The sequence below is a fragment of the Dysidea avara genome, chromosome 11 (genome assembly GCF_963678975.1).
Source record: "Dysidea avara chromosome 11, odDysAvar1.4, whole genome shotgun sequence".
Lineage (NCBI taxonomy): Eukaryota > Metazoa > Porifera > Demospongiae > Dictyoceratida > Dysideidae > Dysidea > Dysidea avara.
The window spans coordinates 5,817,463-5,833,743 of record NC_089282.1 but is presented as its reverse complement, the minus strand read 5'-3'; positions in this window follow the sequence as shown (position 1 = coordinate 5,833,743).

The window sequence follows — 16,281 nt, the reverse complement described above, 5'->3', positions numbered from 1 at the left end:
GTCTACCTTGTATGCTGACAGGAGTTGAATAGCACTATGGAGTATCTTGTTGTGAACTCCACTTCAGCTGGTAACCGGACAGAGTGTCCAGTGGAGCAGTAAATACTGCTGGGGACATCTTGCCATCTTTATTGACCCCTCCAAACAGGTAGAGGGTGTTGTCAACTATTACAGAGTGTAGATCACAGTGTGGTAGTGAAACTAGCAGTGTACCACTGTCCAGTGGTACTGTCAAATAGTTCAGTAGTGGCTAATCTCCTATTCTGGTCATCTCTACCTCCAGTCATAATAAGTGTTCCCTGATGATCAGCAGCTGTGGCAAGATATCTTGGTGTACTCCTTTAGGTGATCATCATCTAGTGAGAATATCTTGTTGGTCACCTTTGACACCTTATCACTTCTATCCCATCCTCCAGCAGTGATCAACTGGCTGTTGAGGGTGGTCATGGCAAAGTAGCTATAAGGAGTGTTGATAGGAGTAGGTCTCCATGAGTTGTTAACAGTACTGTACACATCTATCTTGTACGATGACTTGTATCGAGTCTCATTACCTCCTCCAATGTAGACCTTCCCATCACAAAGCACAGCAGTGTGGCCTATACCCTTCACTGGTGCAGGGGCTCCATCTTGCCACTTGATGTTCACTGGCTCACTGAACAGGTCTGGTGTGGGAGACTGGACCAGTTGTTCCTAAACAAAAACAATAAATTAGTACTGAATAACAATGTTAACATGTTTACACAACAAACACATTAGATGAATGGTTACTATAGTAACTAGTGACCAAACACATTAGGGATTCACACATGATAAGTTATGTACATACACTAATTTACTAATAGTATTATTATAATATTGTGTGTATGTTCCCATAAACAGTTCATGTAGTCATATACCCTGTAGACATAAGGGACATGGTAGGGTATTCCATCACTCATCTTCACCCCACCATCAAGACACTCTTTATAGCTAATGTATTGTATATGTACACATTGTACATGTGTATATAGGAAATGATCAGTTTATTTTGTTACTGCTGTCTGGGAGTTTGTTGGATTAGCTCAAAATGGCTAAGGAGCAACTACTTTGACACCAAAGGAAGTGGCTGTCTAACAGAGAGCTGTCTAAGTCATAATGTATAATGTTTTGTGGATAAAAATTCATTTAATAGTTGTAACATGGACATGAGTGGTCTGCCTGATATGTCTGCCCAGGGACCGAGAGCTGAGGGTACACATATCAGGTAGACCACAAGTACACATCTTACAACTATTGTTTATCTTTGCTGATAGTACAACATGTAGATTCATAGTAGTGTTGTACTATGGCTTCCCCATGTATATACATTTGTAATGAGAATCATCCGAGTTTTCCGTTGTAACTGGATTGATTGTAGATGTTCTTCTTGTTGTATGCTTCATTTATAATATTGGGTAATGCATTCATTGGCTGAACATAGCTGAAAACGAAGTATGACAACCACTTTGCTATTCAAGTAATTGATGATTAGGGTGAGCATTCAAATGAAAACAATAAGCCAGGAGAAATTCATTCTTCTAATGCAGTATGAGTGGCTTCATCAATCACAATAAAGTTACAAAAAGTAAAGAAACAAGTAAATTTTAAGTTTGATTAAGGATCATAGAAATAAAAAGTAGTAAAACAAGGGAGGTCACCTACACCTGAAGTATACTAGTGGACATTAAATCCCTAATTCAGTCATGGGTATAGACTGAAGTAGGGATTAGGCTTGAGCCTATTATGTTCCAAAATTTGCCTATTATGCTTTTTGGCATTTCTTCAATTTTCTGCCTATTATGCTTGTTTTTATGCTTTTCAGAAATGCATTTATGCTTTCATTTTATGCATTTTTTTCTTTGTGCAGATAAGTTCTTCATGATAGAATGTGATGAAAAAGTGTCACTTCAACTGCAACATACAAATAATATCAATAGCTTGAAATTGGGATGTGCTTCAGAGTTAGTAGGCATATTAGAGTAAGGAATCTGTGGGTATATCTATAGTCCCTCAGAAGCTATAGACATTTTATTGTCTAGTATCTTTGTAGTTCTGTATATATATATATGCAAATAATTATGTATAAATATTATGCATGGTTTTTGATTGATTTTCTGAGTTGTAGTAATTGGTATTCAAAGGACAGCAACTGTTATGTATATATGCAGCACCATGCCAAGAACATAGTAGCCTCCAGGGGATAAACACTTATTCTCTCTGTTGGACTATTCTATTAGAGTGTTTGACTGTTCTATTAGAGAATCTCGCGATCTTTTTGAAATAATTTCCTGGTTTGATATTAACCTCAGTCTCACTGCAGACCTGCACAGACTTCACTATTTTCAGTGTCCAGAATTCACTAGCTATACTGACTCAACATTAACCTTTATTATCATCAGAGCTTCTTATTGTCTTCCAATCGAGCTATATCATAATCATCATATCACATTTTATTCAAAATCAGACGATGAGACACGTTATATAATACCAAATTCAATGACTGAAGCTCAGCTAAACTGCTTTGCCATGCCTTGGTACTAGTTGGTACATGACTATAAACTAAAACCCACAATGAAAGCACTCATTCCGTCGAGTGTAAACTTGTAAGACTGTAGTGCATTTTTCTACTCGTTGTCAGGAATCATTTCACCATCCAATACAGGTTAGTTCTTGAGTATGTGACTGTTATAGCAGAATTTATACCTTATTAAGCAGGGACGGATCCAGGGGGGGGGGGGGGGGGGGGGTTCAAAGGGTTCCATGGAACCCCCCTTTTGAAAGAGCCTCTCATACTCGAGATACTCTAATAGAACAGTCAAATCGAGAGCCTCTCATACTCGAGATACTCTAATAGAACAGTCAAATCGAGATACTCCAATAGAGCAGTCACAGTAGTCTTTTGAGGAGCAGTGTAGCAAGCTATGTATACAGTTATTAATAAGGAAATGTAGTTGGTGAGGGGCAGCTATTGTCAGTAGGTGATGACGTTTTTTTTTCTTTCTTTTTTGGTCTTCAACTTACAGCTAGGTTGAAGTTGCAATTCCAAAGTGGAACTCCCCTTTTTAAAAGTCTGGATCCGCCCCTGCTTATGGTGGCGGAAATTTGCCCATTATGCTCTTAATTATGCTCCATTATGCCAGCATTATGCTTTATGCTTTTCATCCCCTATTATGCCAAAAATTATGCCAACATAATCGATGCAAGCCTAGTTGGCTTAAAACTGTTTATTAAATTAATATGCACTGCTACTTGCTCTGCTTACATACCTTTGGATAACAATAACACTAAATACACAGAATTAATGTTTACACAGCATTTCCAGATATACCAGGGTTGATAACATCATCTCCAGCCATGCTTGTGTCTTTCCAAATAAGGTCACTAAAGTGCTGTGTTGACTTTTAAATGCCTACAGAAGTCTTGCAAATTTATAGCACAGTTTTTATAAAAATTGTTAGACAAGTATTGTAGTCATATATGTTGGTATTACTTTAAAGTATTGGAATATGTTGTTTGTCCATACAAATATGTTATATGAACACCCACATTGCTTGTTGTACAACTTAGTGTACTGATTGTTCTATTGTAAACCGAGTTTTTCCCTACTCCGCGCAGCCATCACTTGTTTGAGAGGTTCTAGATCTTCCTACCATTACTTTGGCCTCAAAGAGTCTGCAGCTATTGACCTTGTTTTATTTATTTATATATATTTAATTTATTAAGACTTTACAGTACAAGTGCTGAAGGTCTGTAGGACTCCTGGTCCTACAGCCTGTTTAAAGTTGTTACAGAAAGTGTGTTTGAAAAGGTGGAGAAAGGAGAAACTTGTGTGCGCAGATGGTAGGATCAGTTCATTTTTTAAGTAACAGTATATACATTCTCTTATGTGTGTTGTTATTTGTAATTTTGTTTGTTCACGTGTTATGTAGAATCTCAAAAGAAAGACCCAAAAAACTGACTGTTCTATTAGAGTGTCTTGTTAAGGGTTGAATCATAATGTCCTTACTGACAGGATATGTGTAGTAGTTGTTTTGTTATTATGCATAGTCAGTGTGTATGGATAATAAAGATAACTTTAGTGTACTGAGTGTTCTATTAGAGTGTTTTGTTATTGTTGAATGATAATGTCCAGGATATGTGTAGTAGTTATTATGTGTGGTCAGTCTGTATGGATAATATAGTTTAGTGTACTAAGTGTTCTGTTAGAGTGTTTTGTCATTGTTGAATAATAATTCCCTTACTGACAGGATATGTGTAATAGTTGTTTTGTTGTTATGTGTGGTCAGTGTGTATCATACAGTGCAGCAGAACTGTATATTAGGGAACATTAAGGTTTGGATTATTCTCGCCAAAAAATCACATAAAAACCAGCTTCACAATACCATTCTGGTTCCTTGGCAGTATTGGTTGGGTGTAGCCAAGCCCAAAAGTGCCTTCAGTATGACCCTAAATGTTAACCCTAAGGTAGCTACCATACTGTATAATGAATGACCCCTACTAGCTTGTAGTTTATTTATTTATTTAATTATTAAGGCTTTACAGCACAAGCGCTGAAGGTCTGTAGGACACCTGGTCCTATAGCCTGTTTAAAGTTGTTACATAAAGTGTGTTTGAAAAGGTGGAGAAAGGAGAAAAAATCCATAACTGGAACTAGGTAGTGTGGTACAAAACAACCCGTGATTAGTAGAACTACATTGTATCATAGTAGCAGGAAATTAAGAATTTGGATTGATGTATGTATAATTATGTCAGGTGTAGGTGACCTTGCTTGTTTCCCTACTTTTTAAACCAGGACCACACGCCGGCTGTGGCCGCACACCTGGTTTACTGAAATTGGTTTGGCAAAAACCATGTGTCTGCGTGTCTGTCCAGGACGTGAGCAAACAGGCTTTGAGCTACAGAAAATAAACCTTCATTCAATGAATAAAAGCTGTTTACGTACTGTATTAAAGCCCAACTTTCTGTTTTCGTTGTGTTTATTTACTTGAAGTGGGTGTGGCCGGTAATGAAACCAGTTGAACAGTCCACTTGAGGCTAGCCTACATGCTGTAACAGGTGTATAATGACTGAAAAACAACATAACAGGCCTGGTAAGCTACCAGGAATGGGGCATATCGATATCCCTTTGTGCAGGAACAAAAATTAAAAGCAGCCATGAGGCTTTTTGTAGAGAATTTGCGTATGAAAACACGATAGACAAACTATAAAAAAGTTAAAAAGATATACTTCTGTGCGTAATTTGTAGTTTTTAAAGTGGTTTGCTTGAGTTCACGCTTTTAGCAATGCATAGCAACGTAATTGATTAATTAAGAAATAATTGGTGAATTACAGCTGCACAAAACAAATTTGTTACAACCCACACACTTAATGAGTAATGAGCTACTTAGAGTGGCCCTAAACACTACAGTAAAACCTCGATTGTCCGAACTAATTGGGGAAAATCAAATATCCATACATTTATATAGAGAGCTTTGTTCAACTACTCTAATAAAGCATACACTTGTTGACAAAATACTCTAATTGAGCAGTCAATTTGACATTCGGATAATCTAGTGTTTGGTTAATCGGTGTTCGGATTCAATGTGTGTGATAACCTGCAGGGTTGTGTATAGCAAAGTGGTTTCCAGCATTGGTAGAAAGCAGGGGTGTAGCAGCTCCCCAGCTGCTGACAGATTTTAAATACTATAATGCTTCCAAATTTGCTAGATTCATGATTTCAACAGTATAAAGTAAACTGTATTCAATATATGCTTGGCAATCCTAAATGTCAATTATGGTTGATGGTAGTAGGGCTGTGTGATAATGCTATATCTCGATAAGTGACAACCATTTTATCTTGATAATCGATATTATCTCGATAATGATGTGACATCTTTGTAAACACAGTTTATTGACATAAAGTTAAGTGGTATTTGTTAACTCAGAAATTTTATCACTTCTTTAACTTGTTTGACACCTTTCCCATCTGATTGTTGTTGATTTACAATAGATTACAGAGGTTTACTATTGTCTCTTTGGATCATAGAAATATTAAAATTCTTGATAATTTTTTTTCTTACACTTGTTTGTTTACTGTTTTGTAACATTTTATGACTGGTGAACCCGCTTGTACCGCATTAGAATGGAAAGAATGGTGCCAGGATTATTGTATCTGCCTAAACATGTACCCCAAATAGCAATTACTGAAATAGTGAAGTGACCATTACACTACTACTTGTTCAGCTGCGTTCAACCCATTACACAGTGTTACAAGCAAAGAACAGTAGGAGAAGGACCTCTGCAATCAATCAGTCACAATGGAAAACTCGGACAATTCTGTCAAATGTAGAGAAGTCATCTTGCAGCACTACTGTAAATCGAAACCTTACACTGTGAGCAAAGATAAATGGGACACAGAGGAGGACACATGAAGCATGCATTGTATGTACTGTGGTATACCAGTCGAGCTGAAGCGACATCGAAAAGTGGAAAAATCAAGCCGTTACTGAGTTATGCTTGTCTGAATTCAAAGGCATCAGTCAGTCAGTTAGTCAGTCAGTCAGTTGAAAATTCCAGTACATAAAAATCATACTGAAGGTGCTTTTTGGCTTGGTTATACCTAACCAATACTGCTATAGTACCATGAAGGTATTGTGAGGCTGGTTTTAGGCTGATACTTTTGGTTAGAAAAGCCCAAACCCTTCAGGATCCTTAATATTGTATGATATCTAAATTCTCCAACTTCTATCAAAATTTAGCTGCTAGACATTTCTTTAGTTTTAAGGTAGTGCAAACTGATTAAGTCCAGCTGCACAACCTATTCTACACCTAAAAGGTTGTTGTGATAGCCTGTGATGCTTTAGGTTAGCATACAAAGTTTTGTGAAATATCACACCTTCATTTTACGCCTATGTAACTCTGAAGTTCAAGCCAATTTTTAACATAACTTGATCCATGAACAAGCCACTTCAGTTCCAACCATTTCTCATCTTGTAAAACAATTCAATGCTTTCCTTTTTACTGATAATTACATGGAAAGTAGTGAAAACGCATACCTGTGAACTACAACATTGGCCAACAACCCCATCAATCTTGAATTGCAAAAATTCCTAATGTACTATAGTAGAATAACACCTATACCAAATTTTGATGGTCTGTGGACAGGTACATAATTTTGAAGTTATTTAGTGAGAAAGGAGATCATGTAGCTAGTTAGGGTGTGCTCCATATAACGGTAATCATGCTATGGCAGCTGGTGTTGTTTTCCAGTGAATTAACCAGAGCTAATAGTTTAAAGTTTAAAGCATGAATAACGTTTAGGGACCCGCCGATTATGCTGGCATAATTATGAGCATAATAGGTGCCTGAAAGCATCGAGCATAATGCTAGCATAATAGGAAGAATATTTCAGCCATACTACAAATCCTTGATGGTCAAACTACATATCACAGAAAAAGATCGATACACTCTAATAGAACAGTCAATAACTCTAATAGAACAACCAGGCACCTGACTGTTCTATTAGAGTATATCGATCTTTTCTGTCATGCACGTGCAGTTTTGAAGAGCAAAGATGTGCTTCAGCCACTTATTATCTGCCCATAACTGCAAATTTATTAGCAAAACATGGGAAATGAGACATAAAGCTTGAGCATATTTTGAGCATAATAGGTAAAAATTTTGAGCATAATAGGCGGGTACCTAATAACGTTAGTTAGTTAGTTGTATCAACAGTAGCTGAATGGTCTGACAGCTTGTCCTGTTAGTCTACTGAGATGCTTTGCTGTGGTCTATGGATTTCCGTGTTTGTTTGCGCATTACCGCAAACATGAAGCAAGAGGAGTTTGATCATCTTTGTTTTAATTCAGTGCTTCCAAAGAGAGAGAAGATATGAGCATTAGTTTGTCATACATTGGACGAGCATTTGTTTTTTTTTCTCATGTTTTCCTGGTTGTAGGAAAGGCCTGGAATACAAAATTTACCCAGCAATGGATTTGCCTGTTAATGGAGAATCCGTTGGTGCAAGTTGTATCTTGGTAGAGGGCTGACTGCATTCAAAAGTTATGATTTTTTTTAAATTTAAGCACCTGTAGTTTATTTTTCGCATTGTCACTATACAACTTGATTTTTCTGTTGTTGCCACTTTGTAGCACTGTAGCTTCAAAAATTTGTGGCTTCTAGAGCTGAAACTTTGGTTAGCCATTCCTTTGGCTGTCTGGATAAAGAAAATGAAATTCTTGCAGATCCGGTCACATTTTTTATATGTCAGCATATCATTGTATTTCATTGTAGATTTGACTACTCTATTAGAGTATCTTGATCTTTATAAAGACTTTTCTCCCTTACTCCACTTTTTGAGAAATTAATGTTAGCTACATACATGTAAGTTTCTATTACACTGCCTTTCCCTGCTGTTCCCATTTCTTCTATATATGTGACCGGATTTGCGAAAAGGGGTCTTCCACACACATCCAATTCTATGAACTTGGTAGACCATAGCTCAGTGTTCAAGTAACATAAAAGCCTAAACTTTTCTCCATCCATTAAGCTATGTTGGTACTCACTGCTGACCAACGTTCAAGTCATTAGCATTTTCTGATCTGAAGTTATGGATTGTCAAAGTTTGTAAATTGGATGTGTGTAGAAGACCCCTTTTCGCAAATCCGGTCACATATTTGTGCTGTCAAATGGGAAAGTCTGATGTTGCTCACAAGTTACTAAAAATTTTAGAGGGGTTTGTGGAATCCCAGAAATATGTCCCTGACCTGTATTGCAGTCTAACATATACAAAAGGTTTGTAAAATAACATACCTTAATTTTGTATCTATACAACTCTTGAACTATTTTTTCAACAACTTGGTCAATGCTCTAAGCCACTATACCTTGTAGAACAATTCTACACTTACCTTTTTATTGATGACAACACGTAAAGTAGTAAAAACACACACCGGTGTAACATTGGATAAAAACTCTATCAAGGGTGACATATTTGAAGTGTCTTATATAATGTTGAGGTGTGCTTTCCCAACACCTCTACTTATTTTGACAGTCTGGCTAGATGGGAACATCATCCACTAATTGTAGTTGTATTGACATAGTCTAGTCTTGCAGCAGGCCAGTCAGTCTGTAGCCTTAGCCGTTATCAAGTTATACTTGTCTGAAGGCATCAGTCAGTCGGTCAGGAAAGTCAGTCAGTTGGTCAACAGAAAATTTGACTAAATAAAAAAAAATTGTAGCAACATTTTTGGAAGCATTTTTGGTCGCACTAAGAAAAGGTATGTTGGGCTTAGTTATATATACCTACCCTATACTGCCAAGGTGCCATGAAGGTATTTTGTGAGGCTGGTGATATATTTGGTAAGAAGTACCCGAAGCTTCATGATCCCTAATATACAGTACAATCACACTGTATGATATCACCTGTTTATTTAATACACTAGTGGGATACCTAAAATGTAGCTCTTGGCACACCACTCTGTTTTAACTAAAACAAGTTACATCCCTGGATCTGACTTGGATAGCTGTCTTGGTCGGTGGGTCATCCAGCTCATCAATATACTGGCCCAGTTTCAACCTTGTTATAGTAGTAGACTGGAAATACATGTCATGTACTATGATGTATTTTATGATTTGTGTATTACAGTACATGAAGTAAAGGAGGACAGGTACATTGTTATAAGAGCAATGGTATAGCAGTAGCTTCATGTAATGGTTTATACTGTGCTTAAAAAACAAACATTCCTTATATCATTAACCTGTGTCTACTGACCTTCAAATGTTGATTCTGGTTAAGCAGATATGACTCAAATTTGAAATCAGGCAAGGTGCTCTACCCAAAGAAATTCCAAATAAAAAATGAGTCCCATTCTGGGTCCACCATTTCTATATTGCATTAGGCACAATTATGAAATTTTATGAAACTACATCTTATGTGATGTGTACTATCAACAGGAGAATTATTTGTACATTTTTAATGTACAGGTGACTTCACTGACCACCCAACTGGAGGAGATGACTGTTCTCAAGACTGAAAATGATGGCCTCAAGATGGAAGTTGATGGCCTCAAGGTGGAGAATAATGGCCTCAGAGCAGACAACAATGGCCTTAAGGCACAGAATAATGGCTACAAAGAGGAGAATGCACAACTGAGGGCAGAGATACGTGCCTTCAAAGTTTGTATTATTTTCTTCTTCATTAACACACTCTAGAGAATCTAAATAACTCTCACGTACTTTAGTTGCTGTACTTCATTTTGGAGGCAGTAAAAACACATTTACAATTTTACCAGTGTTTATCAAAAACACAAAAGTGATTTGTTGTGATGCCTACAGGGTAAACAGCTTGATGAAATTACTTGAAAATCAGCCTGTACATGAAGTAACTAATGTAGTGCAAAACTTATGCAGTTAGGAAGGATGGTCATGAGGTTATGTAAAAGTCAACAGGGGCGGATCCAGAGTTTGGAAAGAGGGGGGGCACCTTTCTAAAAAACAGTTGAAGACCAATAACACTTGCTGAAAACCAGTTGACAACCAAAAAAAAAAAAAAAAAAAAAAGGTCACGACAATAATAGCTAGTTATCCTTACCAACTATGTCACGTCTGTTATGTAAAATAAAATCCTTTTTATAGCTTCATAGGTAAGCTACACTGCCTCATGAACATTGTGACTGCTTTATTAGAGTAATTGACTGCTCTATTAGAGTATATCGATCTTGTATGCAATTTCTTGAAGGGGGGGGGCATTTGCCCCAAATGCCCCATCCTGGATCCGCCACTGACACACAATCTATAGTTTCATAAATAAATAAAAATAATTTTTTGGTACACCTATATACCAGACACACCAATAAGCTGAAAATTGCATGCAATGTAAGTATCCAGTAGAGAGTGCAGCTAGGTCTCCCTGTACAGAATTCAACTGTTATGAGTTTCCCTGTAGGGGATTTCATCTGCATTACAAGTCACTCAATAGAGAGTTCAGCTACATCAAGTCACCTTGTAGAGAGTTTATCTGTACTATATATAAGTCATTTAGTAGAGACGTCAGCTCGAGAGTTTAGCTGCATAACAAGTCACCCTGCAGAGAGTTCATTACAATTGTAGAGAGTTCAGCTACAATACAAGTCAACCTGTAGAAAGTTTATCTACATTACAAATCATTTAGTAGAGGCTTCAACTAAAGAGTTCAGCTACATTACAAGTCACCCTGTAGAGAGTTGAGTTACATTACAAGTCACCCTGTAAAGAGTTGGCTACAGTACAAGTGACCGTTGAGTTATGTTACAAGTCACCCTGTTGAGAGTTCAGCTACATTACAAGTCACCCTGTAGAGAGTTGGGCTACATTACAAGTTACCCTGTAGAGAGTTAGCTACATTACAAGTTACCCTGTAGAGATAGCTACATTACAACTCAACCTGTAGAGAGTTGAGCTACATTACAAGAGAGTTCAGCTACATTATACAAGTTAACCTGTAGAGAGTTGAGCTACATTATACAAGTTACCCTGTAGAGAGTTCAGCTACATTAAGAGTCACCCTGTAGAGAGTTGAGCTACATTATAAGTCACCCTATAGAGAGTTCAGTTATGTTACAAGTCACCCTGTAGAGAGTTCAGCTACTTTACAAGTTACCCTGTACAGAGTTCAGCTACTTTACAAGTCACCCTGTAGAGAGTTCAGCTAAGTTACAAGTTACCCTGTAGAGAGTTCAGTTACGTTACAAGTCACCCTGTAGAGAGTTCAGCTACTTTACAAGTTACCCTGTACAGAGTTCAGCTACTTTACAAGTCACCCTGTAGAGAGTTCAGCTAAGTTACAAGTTACCCTGTAGAGAGTTCAGTTATGTTACAAGTCACCCTGTTGAGAGTTCAGCTACATTACAAGTCACCCTGTAGAGAGTTGGGCTACATTACAAGTTACCCTGTAGAGAGTTAGCTACATTACAAGTTACCCTGTAGAGATAGCTACATTACAACTCAACCTGTAGAGAGTTGAGCTACATTACAAGAGAGTTCAGCTACATTATACAAGTTAACCTGTAGAGAGTTGAGCTACATTATACAAGTTACCCTGTAGAGAGTTCAGCTACATTAAGAGTCACCCTGTAGAGAGTTGAGCTACATTATAAGTCACCCTATAGAGAGTTCAGTTACGTTACAGGTCACCCTGTAGAGAGTTCAGCTACTTTACAAGTTACCCTGTACAGAGTTCAGCTACTTTACAAGTCACCCTGTAGAGAGTTCAGCTAAGTTACAAGTTACCCTGTAGAGAGTTCAGTTATGTTACAAGTCACCCTGTAGAGAGTTCAGCTACGTTACAAGTCACCGTGTAGTGAGTTCAGCTACTTTACAAGTTACCCTGTGCAGATTTCAGCTATGTTACAAGTTACCCTGTACAGAGTTCAGCTACATTACAAGTGAAGTCACCCTGTAGAGTACTCAGCTACATTACAAGTTACCCTGTAGAGAGTTCAGTTACAAGTCACCCTGTAGAGAGTTCAGCTACGTTACAAGTTATCCTGTATAGAGTTCACAAGTCACCCTGTAGAGAGTTCAGCTACGTTACAAGCTACCCTGTAGAGAGTTCAGTTATGTTACAAGTCACCCTGTAGTGAGTTCAGCTATGATCACCCTGTGGATACTGTCATGGATGGGAAGTTTTACCTATTAGCTGTAACACAGGGTATTGGGGCTTTGCCTGATATGTATGACCCAAGGGCGGAGGGCATAAATATCAGGTAAAGCTCTCATGTCTGTATTACACATAATATTATAAAGCAATAAAATTATCATGGACGTCATAGTGCAACAAAAGTTTGGAACTACAGCCAGACCAATATACTGAAGATCAGCACTTCAACATTCATAAACCCAGTATAGGTGCTTTAAGCTCCACTAGTGGTATACCAAACAGCTGTTATTGTGCCTCTTAATTTTAACTATATTTTGACACAAGTGTATGTGTTGATGCATTATACAATAAACTGGTACTATACAGATACCACACAAAGTAGTGTTGTGTTTCTTGTGTAATTATTAATAAACACATCATTGTATTTAGTGAATAATTACAGTATTGTATATTACAGGGTTGTGGTCACAAGTAGAGGAGTGTGAGTAAGGAGATGATGTAATATTAAGTCATCATCATCTTGATTAAAGTGTATCTGTGGTGTGTACTTGGACTAAGATGTTCAATCAAGACTTGGATAGTGACTGCAGTGTCAGAAGAAAATGTTCTTTTTTGTTATGACTGTCATTGTGGAAATTGAATTGCAAAGTGTGCACCTCAGTGCTCAAATTGTAAAATGACATGAAGGTATACTAATTTCTCAGTGTAAAGATGGGAGTTAGTTAACACTTCAAGGGTGTAATTTTGATCATCAAAATTTTAAGTCAATATTTAGTATGTATGTATGGTGTTTGTCTCAACAACATCTTACAACCTTGAAGCAAAGTTTATATTATTTCCTATGCCCAAAGTCAATATTTTGGCCACAACTAGCAGTCTCACTTCTAGCTCTTGGAACTATCTTGAAAATTATTACACTGTTCTATAGCAGTAGAGTATATACAAGTGCTTTACTTGACTTCTATAAGTATGTATGACTGTTCTATCAGAGTAAAACAATCTGGGACCAGGTCCTGTATTCTTACATATACACTGTTGGTATAGTTTGAGATATGTAGCTTTCACTTTTTACCTGTGATATTAACTGCAGAAAAAATCTGTTTCATGAATTTTTTAAAACTGCTACAACTTGCCAAGCAGCTAACAAGGTATACTATTTCTGGACAAGATATGCTTCATATACCCTCAATTCAAAGCTCTTGTGCACATGGTTGTGTGTGTAGTGTGTGTGTGTGTGTATGTGTTAAATAAAGCTGTAACAATAATGACACTAACAAATGTAACAATAACAAATGTGTATGCAGCATAGCCAAGTGGCTATAGCATTGGCCTGGTAATTGCAAAGTTCTAGGTTCGATACCTGGTTACACCAATTTGGTATTGTTGTTCCTTGAGCAAGAAACTTTACTCACATTGCTCCAGTCTACCCAGCTGTACATTGTGGACCTGATGTGGAAGCAGTCCATCCAGCTATGTACCTGGGGAAGCAAATTCCCAACTCCTCATCTCGTTTAGCAGATTGGAGTCATTGTGGAACTTCGAGTTCCGTGACCTCTCTTCCAGCACTGGGATGCCTGTGCTTTACTCAGGCACTTGAGATAAATCCTCCAAGGGTAGGAATAGTAACCCGCAGGACCGTCCAGGTCTCACAAAAAGTAATAGCTGTGTTTCGCATGCTTGCTGTAAGCACTTTGTTTTACTTTGCTTTGTGTGGTAAATATTATTATTGATAAAAGCATGGATATGAACAGTACACTATAGTTCATGAATTAAAATACCAAGACCGATGTTTCTGAAACGGTAGTTGAGCATTCAGAGATGTAAATTGAGTGATCATTAAAATACCATGCTTCAACATTATAGTTTTAGTATTGGCTTCATCAAATTAGGATTTTTTGGCCTCATGGTCACACCCCTACTCTGATGCCTTTGTACTATCTGGGAATACAATGGGAGGAAAATGCCTACATTGATGCAGCTTTCCTGTAGGCATATGATAAAACCTAGACTAAAAACTCCAAGACAAATAACCTAACAAAACAAAGAAGAAAAAGGTGATGGTTTGAACAGGACCTCCCAAGCCATCCTAACCACTGCTAACCACTGTATTGCGGTGCTGCCCATCTCTATATAGATCTATTAGTTTCTACCTTATAAAATGCATGTACTTGAAAATGAGGACACATGCATGATCTGCAGACCTGTAAAATGCACTACTACACTGTTAAAATGAAGAGTAACCACAACTCTCAAGGAGTTCCCAGTGTAGGGAGGATTTAACACCCCTGGAGAGTAACCATTACTCTAAAGGAGTAACTGGGGAGTAACACATGCTCTGAAGGTGGTGTCGCTTACTCTTCAGAGTAATGGTTATTCTCTTCAGAGTGTTGGTTACTCTCCATGGGGTGTTAAATCCTCCCTACACTGGGAACTCTCAGAGTGGTGGTTACTCTTTATTTTTAACAGTGTAGAGAACCACACCATGAAATACCTATGTTTTATCCATGAATAGTAAAATGATCCCCATAAAATGTGCCATGTAAATCAGTCATGGATATTTCATGGCAATCTCCATGCCATGAAATACCCCTGAAACTTACAATGTCATAGTAATTTCATGACCCCGACAAATTGTTTCATGGCACAGGCAAATTTCATGGGTGCATGCAGTGACCCATGAATTGTGAAATTTTCATACAGTAGGTATTTCATAGGAAAGTGTCCATGAAATTTCATGACAAACCATGACATTTTCATAGGCTGTTCTCTGGTAGTGATGGGACACCTTGTCACCTGATGTTGTAAATTATTATCTTTTAGTGACAGCTCCAGCCACATTAGGACATACAAGTGTGGGGCTCAACTTCACTCAAGTCAACTAGCTAAGGGTGATCTTCAGTGGACTATAATAATTTAAAATGAAGAATGCATCAAGGACAGTACACTTTTGGTTATTCTCAGCCATCTCAGGTACCTATGAATGCATAAGGAGCATTATTAGAGTTAAAAATTAATTTCATGGAGGGGCATGTGATCGCCAGAGAGTACAACAGATCAGACAATCTGCATGAGCAAGTGTATATAAAATATGTATGTCTCCGGTTTAATTATTTATGCTACTGTTCTACTAATCCTGCTTCCAAACCACGCTACAACATACATCAAGCAAATATTGTTCGGATGCGTCAAATGCTAACAGTTATTGAGTGGGAAGATCTTCTGTCTCCTCTTGATATTCAGTCGGCTTACAATGAATTTGCTTTGAGGTTAACTAGTATTATTAATGACTGTGTTCCCTTTGAAACTCCTCGACTAAGGAAAAATCTGTTTATGACACGAGCAGCATTACATTTAAAAAACACAAAATGTAAGTTATGGAACAAATATCAGCGTAGTAAGTCCCCAGCAGATTATCAAGTATATTGTCAATCTAGAAACAAGCTGCGTAACTTGACTAGATCCCTTCGTAGGAAATATGAGGCTAACTTAGCATCCAACAGAACCAGTAATATTAAGCAGTTTTGGAAATATGTGAATTCACGTCTCAAGACACGCCCATCAATTAATTCATTACGACGTGATGATAATTCTGCTGCTGACTCAGATCAAGAAAAGTGTGAGCTTTTCAATAAATTTTTCACTAGTGTATT